This window comes from Antedon bifida, chromosome 10, assembly GCF_963402885.1.
Source record: "Antedon bifida chromosome 10, ecAntBifi1.1, whole genome shotgun sequence".
Taxonomy (NCBI): Eukaryota; Metazoa; Echinodermata; class Crinoidea; order Comatulida; family Antedonidae; genus Antedon; species Antedon bifida.
Window position 1 is genome coordinate 10,271,836 of NC_136235.1, and position 9,067 is coordinate 10,280,902.

Consider the following 9,067-nt stretch of genomic DNA (forward strand, 5'->3'; position numbering starts at 1 on the left):
GTGTTGAAGTATACAGTGCCAGTAACTACTGTTTATGTGCACACTAAACTGTTTGCCAGTCCAAACTTCTAGCATTCTCTTTATTTGCCTTCTTTCCTTCTTTGGAAACTTAAGATTATATAATCGTTGGGAAAACTAACATTATCAGCTCTATCACTCATTATTTCTGGTCATTGATGGTGATGATTTTTATATTTTTAATTAATAAACAATTTATTGAATCATGGCAATGATTGTTATTAGATTGAGAGAAAATAATTATAAATAGACCACCATGGTTCCTTAGGCAGGATGCTTTACTCTCATTGCCTTATTCTTCGGATGAGATGTAAAGCCGTTGGTCCTGTGTATTTAACAGTGCACATTAAAGAACGTGGTACACTGTTTGAAAAAAGTAGGGGATTGTCTCCCGGTGTGCTGATCTGGTAGGCGCTGCACTGCTGGCTGTCGAGGGTCCGTGGAGGGCCTAATCCGAATTTCCTCAGTTTCCAGTAAAGCTTGAGGACCAGAATAATACATTATAATAACACAGGTTGTGTTAAAATACTTCTATAAAGGAACATTCTTACATTGGAAAGTGTTAGTTCTGTAATTGTAACTTTTTTTTCCCTGAGGTTTTTGTCTGGCACTTATTCATTCGATAGTGACACTTATTTATTTGTTTCAGATTTTTATGAGCCACATTATTCAGTTGCTTTCTTGGATATTGGAGAAGTTACTGTAGAAAGTCCATCGTTTGTACGTGAATATACATTTCATAATGGCTTCAGTCCTGCTATCGGGATGCAATTCAGGATAATGTAATTCACCACACAGTTGGAGCAGGTAAGCAATACCAAAATACTTCTCTTTTCCTTATATATAGTAACTTACATTTTAGATTTTATACAACAACATCGGGGTGATGCCATTTGTCATTGGGCCATCTTCTCTTAGTCATGAAGCTGTTGATAAGTATGTGTGAGAATGTAGTCATCGTTTATAATTGGTACAAGCCTGTTCTTTGATTGCGATGAGTTACAGGTAGGTTCAGTAAGAATATAAACATTTGTAGCATGTTACAAACCGAATACTGTAATTAAGCAATTATGATGAATTAGATTAGATAATGTATAAATGTAAAAATCATAATGAATGGAACAATGTTAATGACGATGAAATAAAAGTGGGAAACCCAAAAAAGACACAAAAAAAAGATATAAACATTTTCAATAAATATGAACATTTTTATTATTCATTTTAAAAGATTTTATTTCTGTTTTTCAAATGTTATTATTTTGTCAGTTTGGGGAACTATATTTTGCATTCTGTCAAATAAAATCAATGTATAGATATTATATATGCATACTTGACTTTCATAAGGAAATTTGTCAAAGGACTTTCTTACTCTTCTACCTTCTTTTTCTTAACGTGTACTGATAATGCCATTCCATTGTGTAATCAGTCACGTAATTTATAAATTCTGATTAAAATATTACATTTTCCCATTAACATTTTCATGTAAATATTTCAGAATCAACCGGAGAATGCAGGTCAAAGTGCAAAACAGTGTGCACCTTGTGGTCCAGACAATGGAAATGATGGATACGTGAGGGCAAATTTCATGTCTGGTGATAATGGTGCTCCATTTTTTCCATATCATGGTATACATAATTACCCAGCTATTGCTGGAAGCACAAGATTGCAAGGTATGTAAAAGCATGACATAATCTGGTCCTTACTTGGACAAACCTAGTCCTTACTTGGACAAACCAGTTGAGTTCTATTGCAGGAAACGCATACTCATACTGTTTACACATGAAGCTGAATGCTTATTTGGATAACATAAAATTGCCATTGTATCCAAGTTATCACCACTGTAATGTTGAGGTTGTCCCTTAGTACTGTTTTATCATAAAATATGTCTTTAATATCGGAATACATTTTTGGTGAAACTTACCAAATGAATATATTTCAACATACTTATTCATTTACAAATAAAGGTATTTTGCTCTTTCTTATCAATAGATGTCACATTCGCTCATTTTGATACTGCGTGTAAGAAAGATCATTACGCTACTATGACCAATCCATCAAATGATGATGGTATCCACCCAATGTCCGCTGTAGGTACTGTACAAAGAAGGTAACAGTCAGAGACAAGAACAGGGTTTACATACATATACCTAATTTAGGGTAAGTACTAATAGTATTTATCCTATATATCTACGGACCACTTGCATTTATCCAAGTTACGTAAATGTAAATCATTGTGTATCCTTACTTGCTAGTTGCATTATTTTCATCAACCTAGTACACTTACCTACAATACTTTTTGTAATGTACCGATTTACAATACAAATAAGTGAGAGAGAGACAAGTTCTGTTATAGTTGAAAGCTAGCACTGAAGTGTTTATTCTTTATTCTACATCTACTATATATAATAACAATATCGGTAATGGGTAATTAATCTGTCAAGGTGGAATGTTTAGTGGTCTCAGCAGAGGGGTCTACTTTAGCCATTAGTGACCATTAAGTAGCCAGGGTTATATAGAAGTGGGTTAACATAATATATATGATAACAGGTGAAGGAAGTATAAATAATTGGTAGCAAGTAATATTAATCAAGTTCAATACATTACATTCCCTCCCTTCTATTATAAACAATTCTAAGCTATTTATTTATAATTGAATCAAAGCAGCACTGTACTAAGTTATGGTTTAATAACACTTTAAATGTATATGGTATAATGCACTGTATAAAGTAAAATATAAGATCAACATTTTAAATTGTCCAGTAATAATGTCCATAAAAGTTTCCATATTTCAGTTATTAAAAATGTCCATATCTTTCCGGCGGTTTTCTATCGCGAGTAAGGTATACTCTTCGCTGAGCAGTAATAGACTGTGCTTCGACAGTCGATTGTGATGTTTCCACTGTTCAGATTTGGATTAATGAGCATTGGAGGTAATTGTGGAGGATCATCTTTGTTTGTAAGCTGTTTATCCTGAGTTTGAACAGGCCTATAACGCTTCCTGATATGGTCGGCATGACGACGACAAACTCGTCCATCTTCTAGTTTTATCTTGAATGAGATGCGACCGGATTTTAATGTTATTGTTCCGGGTAACCATTTCAGATTTTGTCCTCTAAAGTTCTTTATATACACCTACTCTCCTTCTACAAAAGTGCGTTCTTTGCATGACGATCATGGGCTAATTTCTGTTTTTCAAGTTGAGTGATAACACGATCTGCTTGATAAGGGTGTAAAAGATCAAAATGCGTTTTCAATTTTCGGCCATTCAGTAATTCTGCTGGTGTTTTGCCAGTTGTGTTATGATGTGTATTTCTATATTTAAATAGGAATCTTGAATTGTTTTTTTTAAAAACTTTATTTGGTAATCAAGGTTAAAAAACAATTGCACGGAAAAAACAGGCCTTGATTACAAGGAATGCCAAGAAAAGTTAAAAACTTATTTCCACTTGGGTCCTAAAAACAAGAAACTGATAACAAGAACATACAAATTACAACATAAGAATCTTGCGACTTTTGTTTCGATATATCCATCTTTCCTACGTTTCGCTGTTTCTTTAAATGTGCGTACAGCACGTTCCGCAAGACCATTCGATGATGGGTGATATGGGGCTGTTAAAGAATGTCTTATTCCATTTCGCTTAAAGAATGTATGAAATTCATCACTGGTGAAACATGTTCCATTGTCGGATACTATTTTATCTGGCAATCCATGCGATGCAAATATAAGCCTGAGCTTATCCACTGCGGTATTTGTCTTGAGGAATTTACCGGAATTACCTCAAGCCATTTTGAGTATGCATCGTATTAAAAACATTTTTCCAATAAATGGTCCAGCATAGTCGATATGTAATCGTGACCATGGTCTATTTGGCCAATTCCATGGGTGCAATGGTGCTTTAGGTGGTAAAGTTTGATTGGATTGGCATGTATCGCACTGCTTTGATATGTCTTTGTCCATATTAGGCCACCATAACGAATCCCGAGCAAAACTTTTCATTCTGACAATTCCAGTATGACCGTCATGTAGTGCTTGTAGCAACTGTTTTCTACCAGGCTGTGGAACAACAATTCTATTTCCCCACAAAATACATCCATCTTGTGTAGAGAGTTCTCTTTGTCAGATCCAATATGGTTGCAAGTTTTCAATTTTTGGATTAGTATTGGGCCAACCCTTTTCAATGTAGTAAAGAACTCGAGAAAGTGTTGGATCTTTAACCGTCCAACCTTTAATATCTGCTGTGGAAACTGGAGATTGGTTCATTGGCTCCATCAATAGAACAGTTTCGGCAGGTTGTGGAATTGATTCTGGTTTTCCTGGCAATGGTAATCTGCTTAAGGCATCCGCATTGGCATGGGACTTTGTCAGTTTGAATCTTAATGTATATTTGTATGTACCTAATTTCAGTGCCCAACATTGGATTCTAGCTGATGCTTGGCTAGGCACAAGTCTGTCCTCATTAATAAGACCCAGCAATGGCTTATGGTCTGTTACCAATGTGAAATGTCTACCATAAATGTAAGACTGAAATCAAGTTACTCCGAAAACGCATGCCAAACCTTCTTTCTCAATTTGCGAATACTTTTTTTCCACTTCTGCAAGTGTTCTAGATGCAAATGCGATTGGTCTTTCTGTACCGTCACCGCTTTATTTACAGTAATTTTGTAGTCACCACAGATCCTAATGGTAGATTTATCTGCCTTAAGTACCGGAACTATTGGTGCAGCCCAGTCTGAAAACTGTATTGGTTCAATAATGCCTTCTTGTTGTAAGCGATCAAGTTCGTCATCTACTTTCTGTCGCAAAGCATACGGAACATTTCTGGCTTTGCAAAATTTTGGCATTGTCTCTTTATCAACATACATTTTTGCTTCAGTACCCTTAAGGGTACCTAGTTCATCTTTAAATATTTCTTGGTATTTACCAAGCAGTGAACTTAAATCTAATTGGTTTATTACCTTGATTTGTTGCCAGTCCAACTTTATAAACTGAAGCCAGTCTCGACCAATTAGGGTAGGTCCACCTGTTCGCACAATCGTTAACGGTAATATTGTAGTAGTACTCTGGTATGTAACTTCAGCATTAATTTTACCCAAAACATCCATTATTTGTCCAGTGTACGTACGTAGCTTAACTGACGATGGTTCAAGTTTTCTTTCAGGCCATAATTGCCTAAATTTCGTCTGCGACATTATTGGTACCGAGGCTCCTGTGTCAATTTCCATTTCAGTATCTTAACTTTCATAGGTGGAGGACTAGACGTGGTCTTTATTCCAAATAATTCTTCATACATTTCTGTAGCTATGTTGCTTGGTTCATCGCTTGGCTCATCTGCCAAAACATTTTTAACTGTTTGGGGCTTCCCCTTCTTTTTGCTAAGACAAACAGATTGAATGTGTCCTACCTTGTTACAATAATGGCAAGTTGTTTGCTTAAAATAACAATTGTCTGGCAAATGGTTATTCTTTCCACAGCGAAAACATGGTTTCGACTTCTTATTTGTATTTGATGTAAATTTTGACTGCTTTTTGTAAGCAATTTTGTTTACATTTTCAACTGCAGCTGCAGAGGATGGCTGCGCCAGATCTTTTACATTTCTTGTTGCAGTTTCGATGCTAGTTGCAATTTCAACAGCTTTTTCCAGTGTCAGTGCTTTTTCTGCCAAAAGACCAAATTCCGTGATTACGGACGCCAAAAACTAGACGATCTCGTAACATTGTATTGAGCGAGCTGGCTCCAAAGTTACAGAATTCTGCCATCGATCGAAGCGATGCCATAAATTCAGGCACTGTTTCATTATCACGTCGAAAGCGTGAGTTGAATTTGTATCGCTGTACAATTTCACTAGGCACTGGACTGTGATGCCCATTCATAGCTGTTACCAGCTCATCGAATGTTTTATCCTTGGGTTTTTCTGGTGTAACCAAATTTCGTAAAAGCTTATAAGATGATGGGCCAATAACTGTTAACAGTGTTGCTTGTTTCTTCTCCTCTGTAGTAATTTCTTTTGCCTTGAAATACAAGTTACTTACTTACTTATTTGTTTTCATAGCTATCCCCAATATTGGGGACATTTCGCCGTCATTGACATTATGTTGACATAGCACAACTTTTCTTAATTTTATGAGAGACGTTAAATTTGATGAGAAGGTCATGGAACACTAATTAATTTTAAAAACAACTAAAAACCAGGGACCTGTAACCCTGACGGGTACTCTCCCTCCGGGTCAAAGGGATCCCGAAACTCATCGGTGGGCAGGGGCGCTCATCTCCCTGTTCAGGACTATTCCTGATGATTACCCAACCTATTTACATTTAAAATTAAAATTAAACATCAAGACAAAACTTAATCAACTTAATGACTACTGGACATAGTAGTTATTGTCTTCTATAAAAGATGCTGGAAGCACTTCCTTATATAGTCTTCTCGGTCTAGTTGACTAGCGTTTATAGTTCTCTGAAGTATACTTGGGCTCGGTCTTCCTATCAATTTACTTTTTTGGTCATAAAATGTAAGAACTTCGCAGGGATCATAGTTCTGTCTCCGAATACAGTGTGAAATCCAGTTAGATTGCTGTTGTTGGTAGAATATCGTGTTGGTTATTGCGTAGAGCCTCTGGTTATTGACAACGTACCGCCAATCAGTTTCCTGTTGTTCTTCTTCTTCCTCAGACAATAGTCTAAAGTCTAAACGCTCAACAAACTGTGACCAATCTTCCCTTCCTTCAATAAATTCTTCAATTTTGCCAATAAGGGCCATTCTCGTCGCCACTGTAGTGTAATGTACCGATTTACAATACAAATAAGTTAGAGAGAGACAAGTTCTGTTATAGTTGAAAGCTAGCACTGAAGTGTTTATTCTTTATTCTACATTTACTATAATTATATTATAATAACAATATCGGTAATGGGTAATTAATCTGTCAAGGTGGAATGTTTAGTGGTCTAAGCAGAGGGTCTACTTTAGCCATTAGTGACCATTAAGTAGCCAGGGTTATATAGAAGTGGGTTAACATAATATATATGGTAACAGGTGAAGGAAGTTTAAATAATTGGTAGCAAGTAATATTAATCAAGTTCAATACATTACACTTTTCATTTAATCTTAACAGTAAAGTTAATCCTTCTGATTGCGTGGAGATGGATTGTGATGCATTTAAGAAAGCAATGATCAGATATGAAGATGGTGGAATTCTAGGAGGATCACGGCCTGGTTATGTTATTCCTGATTCTCCATACGAGTGGGATAGAGATCCGAGACGTGGACTTAAAATTCCTTATGATGAAAAATGTCCACATAAAGGTTGGTTGTCTGCTTTAATGTTGAATTTTAGCTTTTGTAAACTGTGATTCTTCCCTAAATCTTTCCTCCTATTAAAGTTGCACTCTTGAAACAAGACCAGTCCATTCACCGAGACTGGGCATGCAATTTTATTGTGGCATCCCTTTTTTGAGGAGTAGGAGAATCACTGTGTTGTAGCTGTGATCTTTTATATAATCTGCTCTTTTCATTAAGGTATCATTGGTACAGAAGACTGCATATGGCATGAATCTTGGCAGGCTTTTGAATGCTATGACTATGATTACGCTATGTTGATTATTGAAAGTCTTGATCCTGACACAGAATTACGACGTCTTCACCAATCGTCATTGGGTCTAACGGTTATGTTGATTTGATCAATGGACCACAAGATCACGGCTGGTGTCATGGGTACACATGTCAAGAGCGCATCAGCACATTTATGTCTATCGTTGCAATTGGAGAGACTTATGAGATGTATATGAGAGTTCAACGAATCCTCAAACGTTATGACTTCATTTCCTGAACACAGCTCCAGATCAGAAAATAGTTGTCGGCATCTGGTATGCCAATCCTCAACGCTTAGATGTGTACCATCAAGGTCACTATGTCATGTCAAATAACGGGCAGCTGGATGGAGATATGTTCATATACAATACAATACAATACAATACAAATCTTTCTTTATTCTGGAATAGCTCTTTCAATACACAAGTACTGGTCTCCCAAGAGGTCCAGATTTGGAAAAAAAATACAAGAAAAATAAAAGTAAAAGCTATATTAAAACTATGGACAATAGAAGTTATACAAGATGTTTAAATTCAACTTGACTAAGTGTCTCATAATTTTTACGGATATGTACAGGAAGATTATTCCATAAGGTTTGTTGCTCTATAATTAAACATTCTCTTTCCATAAATATTGTTCCATGATGGAACATTTAGAGTTTTTGTTGATTGACTTCTTGTATTTTTTGTGTGAAAAGTGTCCATAAATTTGAATAGATTTGTTAAATAAGATGGTGCTAAACCCTGTAGGCATTTAAATAGCATAATTAATAAATCATTTTCCCATCTGTCATGGACACTCTTCCATTTTAGTGAGGACATCAATTCTGTTATAGGGGTGTACATATCAGCATAAAGAATGATTCTAGCTACTCTATTTTGAAGTACTTGAAGACGATTAACAAGTTCTAAGTTACAATTTGACCAAACATTACTACAGTAATCAAAACAAGGTAATACTATTGCATTAGCAAGTAGTCTTATAAAGCAAAATTTGGAATATAATATCTTAATCTACGAATAATACCGATACGTTGTGATACTCTAGAAGCTACTTGTTCAACATGCTGTTTCCATGACATAAGTGAATCAAATGTAAGTCCAAGATATTTAAAATTGTCAACTCTTTCGACATCATTGCCATTAATAGAAAGAGAAATATGGGTTCCAGAAGATCCAAACGATCAGTTCATGCCAACTCCTGACTCCAGCATTTATGGCGAGAACTATTTTGATCGCGATTGGCAGACTCTGGATACTTATACGTGGTAGTGACCCAATTGACATCATCACTACACCGGTTATAATGGTTGACTTTGGTGTGGCTCCTGTTGATGTTGATGACTTCTATGAAGAAGATCTTGTTAACAATCTTGCCAGTTTGGTATATATAATACAGTAAGTAAATAGCTTTCTTTAACCATATTAAAGTATCACATAATCTATCCAGATTTCTTCTTTTTT

The 9,067-nt window shown here is 35.8% G+C and overlaps 1 long non-coding RNA gene across 1 annotated transcript; it reads left to right on the plus strand.

The window, feature by feature from the left end:
* Window positions 1–705: 705 nt before the first annotated feature.
* On the plus strand, window positions 706–7,225 carry LOC144853541 (uncharacterized). The gene is made up of 4 exons (XR_013614389.1): window positions 706–825; window positions 1,514–1,688; window positions 2,008–2,175; window positions 7,129–7,225. It is a non-coding gene; the product is annotated as an uncharacterized LOC144853541 (long non-coding RNA).
* The last annotated feature ends 1,842 nt before the right edge of the window (window positions 7,226–9,067 follow it).